This window comes from Phascolarctos cinereus, unplaced genomic scaffold (genome assembly GCF_003287225.1).
Source record: "Phascolarctos cinereus isolate Bilbo 61053 unplaced genomic scaffold, phaCin_HiC Scaffold_726;HRSCAF=1367, whole genome shotgun sequence".
NCBI classification, from domain to species: Eukaryota; Metazoa; Chordata; class Mammalia; order Diprotodontia; family Phascolarctidae; genus Phascolarctos; species Phascolarctos cinereus.
Genome location: NW_027556098.1, coordinates 271170600 through 271188442, shown reverse-complemented (window position 1 = coordinate 271188442; position 17843 = coordinate 271170600). Strand labels below are relative to the sequence as shown.

The 17843-nt window shown below is 33.0% G+C and overlaps 1 protein-coding gene across 3 annotated transcripts in view; it reads right to left on the bottom strand.

Moving 5' to 3' along the window:
* The window catches only part of ARHGAP32 (Rho GTPase activating protein 32), a 359487-nt gene that overhangs the window by 81706 nt on the left and 259938 nt on the right, over positions 1–17843 (bottom strand). The window lies entirely within an intron of this gene.

Here is a 17843-nt window from a genome sequence, read left to right as displayed (position 1 = left end):
GTTCATTGGCTTGGAAACCACCATAAAAATTGTATTAAAATACCCTCAATTTGTGAGTTTCTGAGGACTTCCACACAAGTTGCTTGCCTTTTAAGATAGATCTGTACATCCTAAATTTACACCCTGCCTAAATAAAGTATTACTAAACTTTTAAAAACCAGTTGGGAATATTTGAGCAAAGACATAAAAAGTGAGTGGTTTGCTTTGTTACAGGTAATTTCTACTAAGCTTCTGTAGTGCTTTCCTTTTCAGAAGTCAAGCCCTCCCAAGATCATATTATACACAGTGCCTTGCACATAATAGACAATAAGTATTTTTTAAATTATATTATGTCCTGCTATAAGCTTCTGTGGTGAAAATGATTCATTCTTTGCTTCCTTTTATATACAATTCATAATATAAAAGTGATGAGGAGAGTCACAATTGGAAAGTATCATGTGAATTTTTAAAAAAGGAAAACTTAAAGGACAATACCAATATGAACATAAGAAAGCTAAATACAGTAAATGTACATTCTAGATTTTCTGGGACAGTTCCAATTACAAGATAGGAAAGTTGACTTTTAATGGGACTGTTAAAAAAATCCTATAAGGCAGACAACCTATTTTTTGATTTAGTAAATATAGGCACTATAAAGATAAGATATCCTATTCCTTTATAAGTGGAGATACCTGTAGATAACAGGGCTTAATCTATAGTTGCCAAGACTCTAAAATTTAATCAGAGAGTGGTGAAAGCAAAGCTAATTCTCTTTTATCAAATGAGATGATAATTGTAAAGTGCTTATCAGAGTGCCTGGCTCATAGTACTTATTATATAAATGGCGGTAGTAGTAACAGTAGTAGTACTAGTACTACTATTAGTAGTATTTTTATGCCTGTGCTATATTAGCGTACACATTTCCTAGGTCAATAAAATGAAGAAATCTATGCAGGAGACAAATTATCTTGAAAATAACCAGCTGAACTAAAAAAAAAATAGATTACTAAAAGGAGTGCATATTTGCTTTTCTGTGGGATGGCTGTACAACTAGTAACAGTGGCTTTCACCTGAAACCCAGAAACCTGAGATACATGCCATATAAAAACACCTTACTAGCAGATGGACTTCATTCAATTTATTAGCTCTATATTTTGAAACAAATGCTTAGCATATTTTATAGAATGACAAAAAGATCCCCTGCTAATTTTCACATAGCCCTGAGAGGTGGCATCTCTGGAGAATTCAGCAAAAGTAACTGTAAAGAAAAATTAGTCAATAAAGAATGAATGAATTGACCACAGCATTCTACAACATCCCTTAGTTAATTTAGTTAATTGTTTAATTAATTAAGCAATGGTAAAATAATTCTGTAGAAAGCAAGAGTTATTCAAAAGAAGAAAGATGAATAGAATTTATTAAATATTATTTAAGGATTAGAATGGAAATGGTTCATGTACAGTTATATTAAAATAGGGCTATTATATTGAGGCTATATCTAGTGGAAGTGATAAGATCTATAAATCATTATGTAATAGTAGAAGAAAACAATAATACAAGATGAAATAAATAAGCACATTATTTTCCCTTTTCAGTTGTATTGTTTATACTCTTTAATTTATAAGTGATACAATTTTTGTATTAATACAATTTCTTTTTTGTTTCACAATTCTTTGCTGTGTTCTAAATATAAGCACAGAGCACTAAGAATAACTTATTTTTCTAATTCAATCTTACAAATTTAAATGTCAACACATCTAGCTGGCCTTAAAAGTGTCATATTTTTCAAGTTTTTCAGTATACTAACAGTTGCTCTCCACTCTCCCATCTCTAAGCATTAGAAGCTATCAGGTAAAGGTCCATAAAATCTTAATGTCTACAAGCCTCAGAGAATATTACTTTACCATTAGTTCAAACAACCATAATAGGAGTTGTTTGCTTATTAAATATGTACTGCTTCAGGCCTGCTATCTTTCTTCGAAGAATTTTTACCCAGACTGGAAAAAAAAAAACAGTTCAGCAAAGCTAACTAGCACATTCAAAAAAAATCTTACATCATATGTATTTTTCATATCAATAATCACCCATATGTACAAAGAATGGAGGGAGGGCACTTCTCAAATCTCTTTTTTGGGGCCAAGCATGGTCATTTTAATTTCATGGTATTCAATTTCAATTGTTTTGGTATAGTTCTTTCCAAATCTATTGTCGTACTCATTGTATACATTATTTTTTTTGTTCTGCTTACTTCACTTTGCATCAACTCATATGTCTTTTCATGCTTCTCTAAATTCCTTATGAACATTGTTTCTTATAGTATAGTAATATTATGTTACATCACATTACAACTTGCTTAGTCATTCCCCTTTTGATGGGCATTTATTTCTTTTACTAGTTTTTTGCTACCACATAAAATACTGGTATAAATGTTTTGGTACTTTTTTGTGGGGTACATTTTTTGGAGAAATTAAACCATACTCCCCCCCCCTTTTGGTAGAAAGGTGAGGGACTGCAGTTGTCAAATTTGTATATGTCATCAGATTCAGTTACCATGTCAATTGAGTTGCCTTAAGTGTTTTTCTTTGTGACCCAGGAGAGTGCTATGGTGGGGAAGACAAGAAAGGGAAATATCCATTAAAAATTTTAAAAAAGCAAGGACATTGCTATTCCTTGTTCTAAGTTTCCTAAAAATGACAAAAGAATAGGTTATCATCTAAAAAAAGCAACAGGAAAATCCCAATCACTAATCAAAGGAAACATGGAGAAAACTGACTATAGGGCAAGTGAAATCAATGTGGACAAGACTTACATTATTTAAAAAAATAAATTTATATTGATATCTTTTATCTTACATTACTAAAATTTCCTATTTTGTCACTCATTCCTTCATCTCCCAAATAATAATTCCTAATTCCTCATAATGAAGATAAAATAGAATAATGGAATAGTTAAGCAACACCAACTTACATTATTACATGAAAATAACAACCAATTTTCTACACATTTCTAATATAACATTAGGTCAATAAACACTGAGATACAATACTGCTGGCTAAACTACCATGTAAGATGATTTTTAGGCCTTCTAGGAAGCTGTATTAATTATCAGGTAATCGGTGAACAGGTTAGCAATTATTCTGGATAAGGTTGGCATTTTGAGCGATACTGTTTTTCAAGATTCTCAATCGTATGGTTAGCAAACTCCCACTTCTTCCGCTCCTAATTACAGCAATACAAAGGGTGCCTAAGACAAAACAAAACCAAATAAACAACTCCACAAACCTTCCTTACGTTCTCCTCTCCCATCTTTCTTCCTTTTATAATGTAATTTCCAGGAAAAAAAATTTAGTTAAAAAAAAGTGCCATTTCCATATATATTCTGGGCAGCTGATAATTCAAATTATTATTTTAATCTATATCTTCATTATCCATCTGAAAACAATGCTTATCTTCCAATTTTCACATCAGGAATAAACAACTGGTTTTATTTTTCCAAACATGTCCCCAAGCCCTTTAACATGAATTCAGTCTGAACTCTGGTTTACCATTATCCATAAAGTCAATTTCATTAGAGTCAAGAGATATGCTTTAATTATCCTTAATTGATCAATATATCTCAAATAATTTGGGACACAGATGCCTAACATGCATAGCCTTTTAATAAACTGATATACTATAACAGCTTAAGAGATAACATGGAAACAATCTAGGACCAGTTCAACGATGATGTCTTGGAATGTGGACAACTGAACATTTGATATCTGGACCTTCCAACTCTGAAGGGAAGAACCATGTTTCTGAGAAATATCACAATTCTTAATTAAAAGAATGATTAAAATAATAATATCTCTTCATAGAAAATGCAAAAGTATGCTTGACAATTGCACCATTTTCACAGATTTTCTCCATTACTGACTAGAAAAGAATAACAATGGGCAATTGTGTAAATGAAAAAGGGTAGTAGAATATAAAAGTTTCTGATGAGCATAATATATCCAAAATATATAGGTAACTAACAAATATGTAAAATCAAAAACCATACTCCAAGAGTTAGCAGTCCACTGGGTTATCAAAGAGTTCAAAAAAGAAATGCAAACTATTAAGAACCATAGGAAGACTGCTACAAATCACTAATAATAAGAAAAATTAAGTCAAAATAACTCCAAAGTTCCATTTCATAAACAGAAAATTATGAAAGATTTTTTAAAATGGGAATAGTTAGCATTAGAGGGTTTGGTAGCACTATAAAATGGTCCAACAATTTTGGAAAAGCAACTAGGAATTAGGTGAAGAAAGCAACTAAAATGCCCATGCTTTGATGTGGGGATTCCACTGCTAAGAATGTACAAGAGGGCCAATCACTAAAAGAATGAGTATACACAAAAATACTTATAGCAACTTAGAAGACAAACATTAGATAATGGATCTAGAGAAGCTTGGGAAGGCTTACACGAATTAATGCAAAGTGAAGTAAGTAGAAGCAGGAAAACTACACAAAATGACTACAATAATGTAAATATAAAGGGCAACAACACAACAATAAAAACTGAATGCTGTTAATTAATGACAACTTAATGACTAGGAGAATTAATGACTAGGAGAAAGAAGTACAGCTCAATTCTCAAGACCACTCCATGACTCAGCCCCCTTTGACACAGGCTCTGAATATGAAAAAAAGGTGATCAGCATGCAAATGGAGGAGGCCTTCAGACTTGATTTGAGGGCCAGGAAAAGGTCTTTAGCACAGGCAGATCCCTGATCACAGGGGAAGGGAAAAGAATAGGGAAACCCTTGGCCTCAGCTTCCAAGGGCTAAGAAAGGCCTCAGCCAGGTCTGATGAATAGGGGAAGGGAAGACCCTGGACTCAGTCCAAGAGGCAAGGAAGGGGGCCTTAGCCCAACTGCTCTGATACCAATCCCCAGAGGAAGGGGAATCTGAGATTCTACCAAAGTTGAGGAGCAGGGTCTCAGTGTATCCTGGAGGGACGATCTGGGACTGGGCCTCCATGGCATTACAGCCTCAGTTCCTCTAAGATGGGATCTGAGACTTAGTCTCCAATAAGGGAATGGGGCCTCATCACAGTTGCTCCTTTTCTCAACAAGGAATAAAGAAAAAAAAAGACAGAGCTATTATATATTCTAAGACACAAAACTAGAGGAGAAGAGAAACTTCAAAATATCTACAAGCAAAGTCTCAAAGAAAAACACAGAATGCCCATATGATCTATTAAAGTTTCTAGGATAAAAGATTATGAATAACAAGAAGAAAACAATGTAAATACGGTGGTACCACAATTATAATCACACAAGACCTAGCAGTAGCAACACTAAAAGACTGCAGGTCTTGGAACACTACATACCAAAGAGCAAAATAAATGGGTTTCTGTCCGAAAATATCATACCCAGCAAAGCTAAGCATAATCCTGAAAAAAAAAATGGACATTTAATGAATATCAGACTTTCAGGACATAGTTAAAAGAAAAAAACCTGAAGATTTGATGTAAAAGAGCCAAGAGAAATACAAAAATAGACTGTTTACCTCTTATATATGTAAAATGTATGTCTAAGATTACTATTAGTAATTGGGTAGCTCATAAGAAAGACTGGGATAGACCTGAGTACATGATTTTTAAAACTAAAACTATTTAGGAATAGCTAAAGAGAGTAATTATCTTATATAAATGAGGTGTGAGGGGAAGGATATACAATTAGATGGGGGAAGAGGGCTGTTAGTTCTGGAAACTTCCTCTCATCAGGAATGGGCTGAAGAGGGAACAATATGTACCTTTACCTAGAAGAGTATAAAAGTCTTCTAAATTCAGAAAGAAATAAAATGCTAAGGGGATATGGGGAGGATAAGGGAAGGATCTCTAGAGAGGAAGGTGAGAGAATAGGTCAAACGGGGCTATAGAGGGGGGCTCAGATTCACGGGAATGGGAGGATAAGGGAGAGATCTTTGGTGGGGTAGGTTAAGTAATAGGAGGGTAAGGTAGTGGGTAGAAGTAAAGTAGAGGTGTCAGGAGGGTAGGAAATAAAAGATACAATATAAAAACAAAGATCAGGAGTAGAATTTGTCAGGGAAAGTATATGTTTATATATGTATGTATATATGTATGTGTGTGTATGTGTATGTATATGCATATGTACATGTATATGTATTTAGATCTAAATATATCCACACTTAATTGTAGTGGGAGCAGGGGGAAGAACAGAGTAAAAAGTGCACAGGAGAAAAGAAAAGAAAATTTACAATGAAACAAAGAAAAGATGCAGCTCTCAATACAATGTGTAGTATTTTGAAATGGAAATTTATTGCTATATATTTTGAATCCTCCCTTACATTCTGCTGTGAACATGACATATTTTTTCTTATTCTGTATTTAAGTTTTAATATTTAAGTTTATGATATATTTCTTTCCCTTTTCTTTTTGTATATTTGGGTTTTAGTATTTAAGTCTAAAATTTAAAAAAAGATTTTTTAAAAAAAAAGAAAGAAAAGTAGAATGGCCCAAATAGAAGTTAATGATTCTATGAGACAATAAAAAATATTGAAACAAAATTAAAAGATTGGAAAAAAGGAAGAAAATATAAGGTTATCTTATATTAAAAATAACTGACCCAGAAAACAGTTGGAAAACCAATGGACTATCTGAAGGTGATGACTAAAACATTTCAAGGAATCATAAAACAAAAACAAAATGAAGAAAAACCCCTGCCCAGATCTTTTAGAACCAGAAAGTGAAGAAAAAGTAGAAACAATCCACTAAGCACCCTGTGAAGAAAGCCCAAAACAAAAAATTCCCAAAATCCAGAGTTTTCAGGAAAAAAATAGCCACAAATAAAGAAGTCAAAATTCTATAAGAATTAGTTCTACTGCTCTGAAGGAGAAGAGAGTAAGTTAAGTCATATTCCAAATGGCAAAAGATACATGCCAACAGCCAGTAATTTACCCAGGAAACTAGCATATAATCCTGGATGGGGAAAAAGTAGACCTCCAACAAGAGAGAAGACTTTCAAGCATTCCTGAAGAAAAGACCAGAACTGAACAGAAACTTTGGAAAAAAAAAACAACCAAACAGGAGTCAAGAGAAACTTTAAAAGGTTGACACAAAGTAGTAACTGGAAGAGAATGCAGAAGGATGAACTATTTACAGTTTAATAGAAGTGGAAGAGGGTGATCCAAGGGTCCCTTTGGAATCCTAATGTCATCAGGAGTCATAAAGTCCAATAAGATAAAGGGCCTGACAGCATTTTTTAAAATATTTTGATTTTCTTGAAAGAAGAGGCGAAAAGGAAGGGGAAAGGGATACATTAAAGAAGCAGGAGGAGGGAGGAACTTTTCTCACAGAAATAAGGTATACAAGTCTTCACAAATGTATAAGGTGGAGGGGGGATGCAGGCATCAAGTGAAATTCACTTTCATCTACACTAGTCAAAAACAGCATAGGACACATACACACACAAACACAAAATGTTTAATGTGAACTTAACAGGGAAACAGCTGGGAACAAGGACAGTGAAAGGGAAGAATAAGAGAGAAAGTAGATTCAGAAAGGAATTAGTTGTAAGCAAAACAAACCCTAAGTCTGGAACAATGTGGAAATAAGTGGTGCTAGATTATGCTAATTTGTTAGAAGGTTTTGGATTTTCTACAAGTGCAGTGAGAAGGAAGGAAAAAAGGTGCTAGATAATTGAAAAACAAATGAGTAAGTATATTGTATATATTTATATTTGTTACTACATGTTTTTGTTTTATGATTTCTTAAAATATGATGGCCGTGTTCTTCTTTTTCTTTTTCCAGTCATGGCTTTTAGATAATACATTGGTCCTTGTATATGTGTCTATGTGTGTGTATAAAAAAGTCAAGGCTTTTACCAAATAAGAACAATGAAAGATCTGCCCTTCTCTTCCTTTTAGAGATAGAGGACTATGGGTATGGTATATTGTATATGTATACAATCAGACTTTTTTGATATATAGGTGAGTTTTGCTGGGGGGGGGTTTCCTCTTTTTTTATCTTAGTAATTAGGGACTGCTCATTGAAGGGTGCTAAGGGAAGAACTGGGAAATATAAATGATACAAAAAGGGATACAACAAGGAATATAAATTATATCAAATATGCTAGAAACTAGCGATAAAAAAGATTAAAAATCAAATACTCTTTGCCTTCAAAGACTTTCTACTCTACCAGGAAAAACAAAACTTGTACACAGATAAGGAAATACACTGTATATGCCAAGTAAATGCAAAGTGATTTCTTGATATAAGGGGGACAGCACTAACAAAGGTTGGGGAAGGAAGGAGAGATCTCTTGTAGAATAAAAGTTAGCCCCTGAGCTGAGCCTTGAAGGAAACTTACAGAGGGTAGTTTCTAAGCTGGCTAAGTCGTGAAAATTAATTTAAAAGAATTAAAACAACAAACATTTCCCCTCAAAACTTGATCAAATCAGTCAGTAAATCAACAAACAAGCTTTTATTAAGCACCTACTATGTGCCAGGCATGATACTGAGTGCTGGGGATACAAAGAAAGGCAAAGGACTATCTCTGCTCTCAAGCAGCTCACAACCAAATGGAAAAAACAACATACAATCAATTATGTACAAACAAAATATACAAAGGATAACGTGCGGATAATCCCATAAGGAAGGCACAAAGTTTTAGGAGGACTGGGAACAGTTTCTTACAAAATGTGGGATTTTAACTCAGACTTGAAGGAAGTCAGGGAAGCTAGATGAGAAGAAAAGAATTACAGGTATGGAGGACAGACTGTGAAAATGCTGAAAATCAGGATTTGGAGTTTGTTGTCTGAGAAAAAGCAAAGGAATAGTAAATTTAGAGAGGAATTAGTAATAAGCAAAACAATTCTTAAAGAGAGGATAGAAAAGAAAGAGACAGTAAAGTATAAGAGAAGAGGATGGAGGGAAATATACAATTAAAATCACAACCCCAAATGTGAATAGGATAAACACTCATAAAAATGGAAGAAGAGCAAAATGGATAAGAATGCAGAATCCAGCAATACAGTGTTTGTCAGAAACAAATATAAATCAGAAAATGTGCACAGAGTCAAAACAACAGACTGGAGCAAAATCTATTATGCTTCAGCTGCAATTAAAAAAAGAAAGAGGTAGAAATCACGATCTCAGACAAAGCACCACAAAAATAGACTTAATTAAAAGATATAAACAGGAAAATTACATTTTCTTGAAATGTCACATAGAAAGTGAATTAATACCAATGCTAAATATATGTACATCAAATGGCAGAGCAGTTAAATACTTTAAGAAAAAATTAAATGAGTTATAGGGAGAAATATACAGTAAAACTATAATAGTGGGGGACTTTAATTTACCCTTCCAAGACCTAGATGAATCTAATTTTTTAAAATAAACGAAAAAATAGTGAAGGACTTCAGAAGAATTTTAGAAATGCAAGATATGGTAGAACTCTGGAAATTACTAAAAAAGAATTCAAAAGAAGCACACGTACTTCTCAGCTATGCATGGCATGTTCACAAAAGATGGCTATGTATTAGGGAATAAAAGCACTGCAAACAAAAGAAAGCAGAAATATTAAACACATCTTCTATGGACCACAATGCAAGAAAATATATAACAAAGGGCATCTGAAGCAAAGATGAGAAACTAATTAGAGACTAAAAAGCTCCTATAATAATAATAACAACAGCTAACATTTATATCATATTTACAATGTGCTGAACACTTAAAAATTATTATCTCATTTGATACTCACAACAACCCAGTGAGGAAACTGAGAGAAACAGGGGTTATAACATGACTTGCCCAGAATCACAAAGCTAGTAAACATCTGAGGCTGGAATTGAGTCTTCTTGACTCCAGGACTGGTGCTCTTACCACCTATCTGCCCCTTAGAATGGGTGAGTCAAAGAATAAATCACATAATCAATGATTTCATTAAAGATAATAACAACAACTGGATAACAAGCAAAAATTTTGAGAATACAGCTAAAGTAGTCCTTAGGATAAAGTTTTTAAGTGAAAACACTTTCATCAATAAAAGAGAGGAAGAGATGACCAACCAATTAGGCATACAACTAAAGAAACTAGAAAACCAACAGATTAAAAATCTACAATTAATCACCACAAGATAAATCCTGAAAATCAAGGAAGAGATTAGTAAAACTGAATAAATAAGAATAAGATCTGTTTGAAAAAACAAAATATATAAACCATTAGTTAAACTGATTTAAGAAAACTACTACTAGTATCAAAAATGAAAAGTGTAAATTCAGAACCAATGAAGAAGATGCAAAAGGAATTATTAGGCACTATTTCATCAAATTATACAGCATTAAAATTGAAAATCTAAATTAAATGGATGATTACTTACAAAAAATATGAACTATCCAGATTATATAGAACAAGAAATAGAGAACTTAAAAAACTAAATCTTAGAGAAAGAAACTGAACTACTCATTAAAGAAATCACAAAGGGGAAGGGGGTGTGCACGTGTGTACAAATAAAAAAACAGGATTAAATGGGTTTACAATCAAATTCTACCAAATATTTAAAGAAGAATTCCAATACTAAACTGTTCAAAAAAAGGAAAAGGGTCCCTCCAAATTCCTTCTCTGACACAAATATGGGTTTGATACCTAAACAACAGTTAAAACAGTTTTTTAAAAAGCCCTCAAAACTACAGACCAATATCTCTAATGAATCTTAACGTAAAAATGTTAAATAAAATACTAGCAAGTACAATACTTGTCATAAAGATTATGCACTATAATCAGGCTAGATTTAGAGCAAGAAATGTAGAACTAGGTCAATATTAGGAAAACCATAAGCATAACTGACCATAATATTAATAAGCACAACAAAAATCATGATTGTTTTACTAGATGCAGAAAAGGCTTTACAAGATACAATACATATTACTGTTAAAAAAAATCAGAAAGATAGGAATAAAAAAATCTTTCTTTAATTTAAGCAATATGTATCTAATACTAAGAGCCAGCATAGTAACTGTAATAATTTTCAACTAGAAGCTTTTTCAGTGAGGTCAAGGGTAAAGATGTCCATTAACACCATTATCACTGAATATAATAGCACTACAAATGTTAGCTACAACAATAAGAGGAGAAAAAGAAACCAAAAGAATAAGCAAAGGCAAAGAAGAAACAAAGTGACTGCTTCTTGCAGATGATGATGGTTAACTTAAGACCCTAGAGAGTCAACTAAAAAAAAGAGAGAAAAAATTAACACACTTTAAGTTCTTTTATGACTAGTTCAATTTCGTTTTAAGTCCTCTATTTCTTTTTCTATTAATCTGGACATTTCATACTTTTATAAATAACAAAGATGCAAGATAGAAATTCAAACCTTACAAATCATCAGCATTTCTGTATATTACCAATGAAGTGTAACAGGAAGAGATAGAAAGAGAAATTTCATTTAAAATAACTAGAGATAGAATGAAACACTACCTGCCAAGACACACAGGAACTACATGAACAAAATTAAGAAACACTTTTTACACAAATAAAAGTAGATCTAAATAAGTGGGGAAATAATAATTGTTCACTGATAAGCCAAACCAATATAATGAAAATACTACCTAAATTAATTTACCTATTGAGTGCCATACCAATTAAACTCCAAAGAATTACTTTATACAACTAGAAAAAAAATATTAACAGCAAAATGTATCTGGAGGGACAAAAGGTCAAGAATATCAAAAGAATTAATGAAAAAAAAGTGGGAAGGAAAGGGGCCTGGCAGTATCAGATCTCGTACCATCCTGGTGTTTCTTTTTTGTGCAAGCTCAGTGGCTTTCTGTTACATACTGTCTTGTATGTGAGGAAGTTCAGGTGTCAATTCTTGATTATCTGTATTGAGAATAGGAGTTGCAAAAGAGATAATGAATAATCAAATAGTAAGCTCTTATCATATTTGAAGTATTTTGTTGAAGAAAATCAAAGCAGTCTGGCAGAACATCACACACTATATATAAAGGTAAGCTCAAAATGGGTAACTAACTTATACATAAAGTGTGACATTATAAACACATTAGAAGAGGAAGAAATTACCTGTCAGATGTATGGCTAAGGGAAGAATTCAAAGCCAAATAAGAGACAAGGAAGATCAGAAGGTAGATAATTATGATTACATAAAATTAAACCATTTTTACACAAACAAAACCAATGAAAATAAAATTAGAAAATAGGCAAATGGGATTAAAGTTTTGCAGCAAGTTTTTCTAGCACGGTAAATTAAACGTATAAGAATAAGAGGTTCTTATAAGAATATATCAAGATTTTCTTATTGATAAAAAGTAAAAAGATATGAATAGGCCATTTTTAGAGGAAGAGATCCAAGACACCAACAGCCAAATCAAAAAATGTTCTAAATCATTAATAACTACAAAAATACAAATTAAAACAACTCTAAGGCACCACATCACACTCCTCAGACTATCAAAATTAATAAAAACGAAAAATAACCAATAACAAAAAACCAAAATAACCAATGCCAACAGGACTGCTGGTAAAATGGCAAACTTATTCAACTATTCTGGAAAGCAATTTGGAACTACACTTAAGATTTTAAGGGGCAGCTAGGTGAAGCAGTGGATAGGGCACCAGCCCTGTATTCAGAAGAACCTGAGTTCAAATATGGCCTCAGACACATAATACTTACTAGCTGTGTGACCCTGGACAAGTCACTTAACCCCACTGCCTAACCAAAAAAAAAATGCTTTTAAGTTGTACAAAACCTTTGACCCATAATTAGGTGTATACCCTGAAGAGATCAAAGAAAGAGGAAAGGGACCCATATGTACAAAAATATTTGTAGTATGTAGTTTGTGACAGCAAAGAATGGGAAGTGGTAGGGATACCCATCAATTTGGGAATTAATTGGGGAATGGTTGTTTTAATATGATAGAATACTACTGTGCTCTAAGAAATGGTGAAGATAATTCACAGAAACCTGGCAAGATTTTTATGAATTAACACACAGTGAAGTGAGAAGGAATAATTTATACAACAATAAAATTATAAAGACAAACAATTTTGAAATTTTTAGGAAAGATGAGCAACACAAAGGCCAACCACAAATCCAGAAGACTCATGATAAAACATGCTACCCTTCCCCTGGTGGAGAACAATGGAGTCAGCGTCCAGACAGAGATATATTGTTTCTGGACATGGCCAATGAGGGAATTTATTTTTCTTGATTATACATGTTTGCAATGGGTTTTATTTTTATTCCTTTCTCACGGGTCTAGGGGCTGGGGAGTGATGGAGTGAGGGGGTAGGGAGAAGATGGAAAGGAGAGAAGGCAGATCTCTGAGAAAATAAAATTTACTTTTTAAAAAAACTTTAGAAAAACTTGCTGCAAAACTTTAATCCCATTTGCCTATTTTCTTTCTAATTTTATTTTCATTGGTTTTGTTGTGTAAAAATGGTTTCATTTGCAAAACTATGTGACATTTTAATGGAAGAACATAGGGCCTCTTCTACATTATCACAAAACATGTATAAGTACTTCAAAGGGTATTTAAATAAAAAGAAAAAATATCCCTTCTAAGTTATTCATTCAATACATTCTAGTTTATTTTAGGTTACGGGGAGGTGGTGGAAAGCAGCTTTGGAATAGTTCTTTACTTCAAAAAAGAAAAAAATCATATACCCTTTAAAGTCCAGTAAATACAAATTGACAAAGAAATCAATTTACTGATTTAATAAGTTTCTTCATGCAGTTACAGAAAAAAATGGGTTGAGAAATTGAAGATTTTTGTTGTTGTTGTTGTTGGCTTTATTTATGTTATAATGGAAATGCTGCTAGAGTTGGAGTCAGATTCGGGGGCTCCAAATTCTATCTTATTTCCCTCCCATAGGGACTTGGGGCAAGTCACTTAATCTCTCTAGGCCTCAATTCCTCTTCTATAAAACAAGGGGACTAGACTAGAAGTCCTCTTAAGACCTCATTACAAATATAAATCTATGATTCTATGATGAAATCCTTTTATTTTCTTCAACAAAATGCTTCAGAATTTGAAAGTATTTTGAAGATTTTATATTAAATGGCATACATATAAAACTGCAAAATAAACACTGGTCTCTGTTTTATGACAAAGAAGAAAGATGGCATCCAAGAGAAAAAAAACAAGGAAGACAGTTTTCTTTTTACCACATAGAGTTTAAGTATGTTTTCTTTTCTTTAATGGAAGCTTTTAATGTAAGAAAATTCTTCCTCCTCCATGGAACTTAATAAAAAGCCAGAACTGTCATCTTTTTCATACTTCTAACTGCCCACGCTCCTGGGAGGCAGCAAGAAGGAAGGTAGAAGAGGAAGGAAAGGAAACTAGGCAGGGAAGATAAGAATAATGAGGAAGAGAAGTAAAAGAAGGGAAGAGAGAAAAAGAAAGAAAAAATGAGTTCTAGGGGAGATCGTAAAGGTACAATTCAAAAAAGATATGATTAAATAAGAACCTGTTACTTCATTATTCCTTATTCAAAAATATTATTTGCTTTCCCAACAAATTTAGGAAATGCATAGCAATGCTAACTAGATCTTCCTCTAATGCCTATCTCCCCAACAGATAAATGCAAAAAACCCCCCAAAAAACAAAAAACCACAACTTCAAGAAAACTCACTTTTCTTTTTGCTTTGCAAAACTTAAAATGCTATAAAACTGTGGATTATTATTATTAATTAAAGCAGCACCATCCACAAACACAGTGATCTTGTAGCACAATACTGATATCATTATGCTGTTTTTCTTTCCATGGAAGCAAAGCATTGAACATTTCAGTAATACTGCGAAAGGAGAATTCTCCCTACTTCTATGCATAATAGTATGGGGACCCTAAAATTGTTCAGCAGTTCCAAACTTTAGGTGCTTCTTTTAGTTTTAGAATCTCACTGACAGATGGCAATGTTAAAAATAAAAAGAATCTACATTTTGTTTCTAAGTAAGGTGAAGACAATTTATAAGCTGTTGTGAAGCAGGCCTGAAGTCTGAGAAATGACACAAATTCTTTTCAAAATATATTAAAAGTACACTGTTCCTTGTGTCTATTCAAAACAGCATCTCAAGTATATAGGAAGAAAGAATAAAAACAGAGAAAGAAAACTACTGGCTAATTTCACTAATAAATATTGAAGCAAAATTTTTAAATAACATATTAGAAAGTAAACTACAGTAATATATCAAAAAGATCATACGCTATAACCAGATGGGATTTAGATCAGGAGTGCAGGGCTGGTTCAATATTAAGAAACCTATCAGCATGACTGACCATATCAATAACAAAAACAAATCATATTACATCAATTGATGCAGAAAAAGTTTTTGACAAAATATAACACTTATTCCTATTAAAAACACTAGAAAACATGGGGAAATAAATGGATCTTTTCTTAAAATGATAAGCAGTATCTAATTAAACCAAAAGAAAGCATTATCTGTGATGGGACCTTTCCAATAAGATCATAGGGGTGAGGAAAGAATGTCTATTATCATTATTACTATTCTATATTGTAGTAAAATGCTAAGTGTAGCAATAGGACAACAAAAAGAAACTGAAAGAATGAAAATAACCAACAAGGAAATAAAACTATTACTTTCTGAAGATAATATGATGGCATACTCAGAGAACCCTAGAGAATCAACTAAAAAAACTAGTCAGAATAATTAATAACTTCAGCAAAATTATAGGATATAAGATATACCAACATAAAGCGTCAACATTCCTAAATATTACTAATGAAACACACCAGGAAGAGATAGAAAGAGAAATTCCATTTAAAATAATGGTATGCAGTATAAAATACTTGTGAGTCTACCTTCCAAGACACACAAAGCATATATATGAATATAATTACAAGATACTTCACACAACTAAGGTCAGATCTAAACAAGTGGAAAAATATTCATTGTTCATGGACAGACCAATCTAATATTTTAAAAAATTATAATTCTACCTGTTAATTAATAATTATTATCAATGCCATAGCAATCAAACTATAAAAGAATAATTTTAGAGTTAGAAAAAGTAATGACAGAATCTATCTGGAAGAACAAAAGGTCAAGAATATCAAAGGAATCATGGGAAAAAAAGGCAGCCTGGCAGTACCAGATTTCAAACTGTATGACAAAGTGGTCATGGTCAAAACAATCTGGCATTGTATAAGAAATACAGTGGTGGATCAGTAGAATAGATTGGGTATATAATATAAAGAAGTAAATGACCACAGTAACCTAATGTTTCACAAACCCAAAAATCTTGCTTTGGGGGCAAGAACTCACTATTCAACAAAAATTACTGGAAAAACTGGAAAGCAGTCTGGCAGAAAGTAGGTATAGACCAACATCTTCCACCATATACCAATGTAAGGTCAAAATGGGTATGTGATTTAGATATAAAGTGCATTACTGTAAGTAAATTGGTAGAACATAGGGAAAATTACCTGCCAAATATACAGATAAGGGCAAAGGTTATAGCCAAACAAGAGATGAGAGGATTACAAGAGGTAAAAGGGACAATTTTAATTACACGAAATTAAAAAGGTTTTATATAAATAAAATCAATGCAGACAAAGTTAGAAGGTAAACAGGTAACTGGGAAAATCACTCTTTTTATGCAAATCTCAATTTAAAAGCAAGTTTCTCTAATAAAGGCCTCATTTCTCAAATAAATAGGAAACTGAGCCAAAAAGCCAAAAATGCTTTATATCACTATTGATTTGAGAAATGTAAATTAAAACTCTGAGGTACCACTTCACACCTATCAGATTGGCTAATATGAAAGAACAGGAAAATGACGGATGTTAACGAGGTTTGGAAAAATAGAGACACTAATGCAGGGACACCACTAGAACTGAGAAGTAGTTCAACCATTCTGGAAAACAATTTGGAACTACACCCAAAAGGCGATAAAATTGTGCAAACTCTTTGGCACAGCAATACCACTACTAGGTCTATATCCCAAAGAGATTAAAGGAAATAGACCTATATGTACAAAAATATTTATATCAGCTCTTTTTGTGGTATTAAAAAATTAAAAACTGAATAGATGCCCATCAGTTGGGGAATGGTTGAACAAATTGTGATATATGACTGTGATAGAATACTACTGTGCTGTAAGAAATGATGAAGTATGAGACGTTTGTCAGTATTAGGGTAGTTGGGGGGAAAATTACATGTAGATAGACAGGCAGACAGACAGATAGATAGATGGAGGGCACAGGGTGAGAGCTGAAGATGAAGGGGCGGTATCTAGAGAATAAAATTAAGGGGCCAGAAAGAATTATACTGGGAGAAGGAGAAAAGGAGAGGTAGAATGGGGTAAATTATCTCACATAAAACAGACAAGACAAGGCTTTTACAGTGGAGGGGAAATGGGGGAAGGTGAGAGGGAATGAGTGAATTGTATTCTCATCAGATTTGGCTTAAGGAGGTAATAACATACACACTCAGTTGGGTATGGAAATCTATCTTACCCTACCAAAAAATAGGGGGAGTAGGGGACAAGAAAGCAGGGGATGTTAGAGTGGAGGGCAGACTGGGGGAGGGGTAATCAGAAGCAAACACTTCGAAGGAGGGATAGGGTCAAAAGAGAGAATAGAATAAATGGGGGGCTGGATAGGATTAAGGGAAATATACTTACTTTTTCACTACATGACTACTACGGAAGTGTTTTGCATGACTACACATGTATAATCTATATTGAGTTGTCTGCCTTCTTAACGAGGGTAGGAGGGGAGGGAGGAAGGGAAAAAATCTGGAACCCAAAGTTTTAAAAACAAATGTTAAAAAAAAAAAGAAATGATAAAGTATATGGTTTCAGAAAAACTTGGAAAACTTTATATGAA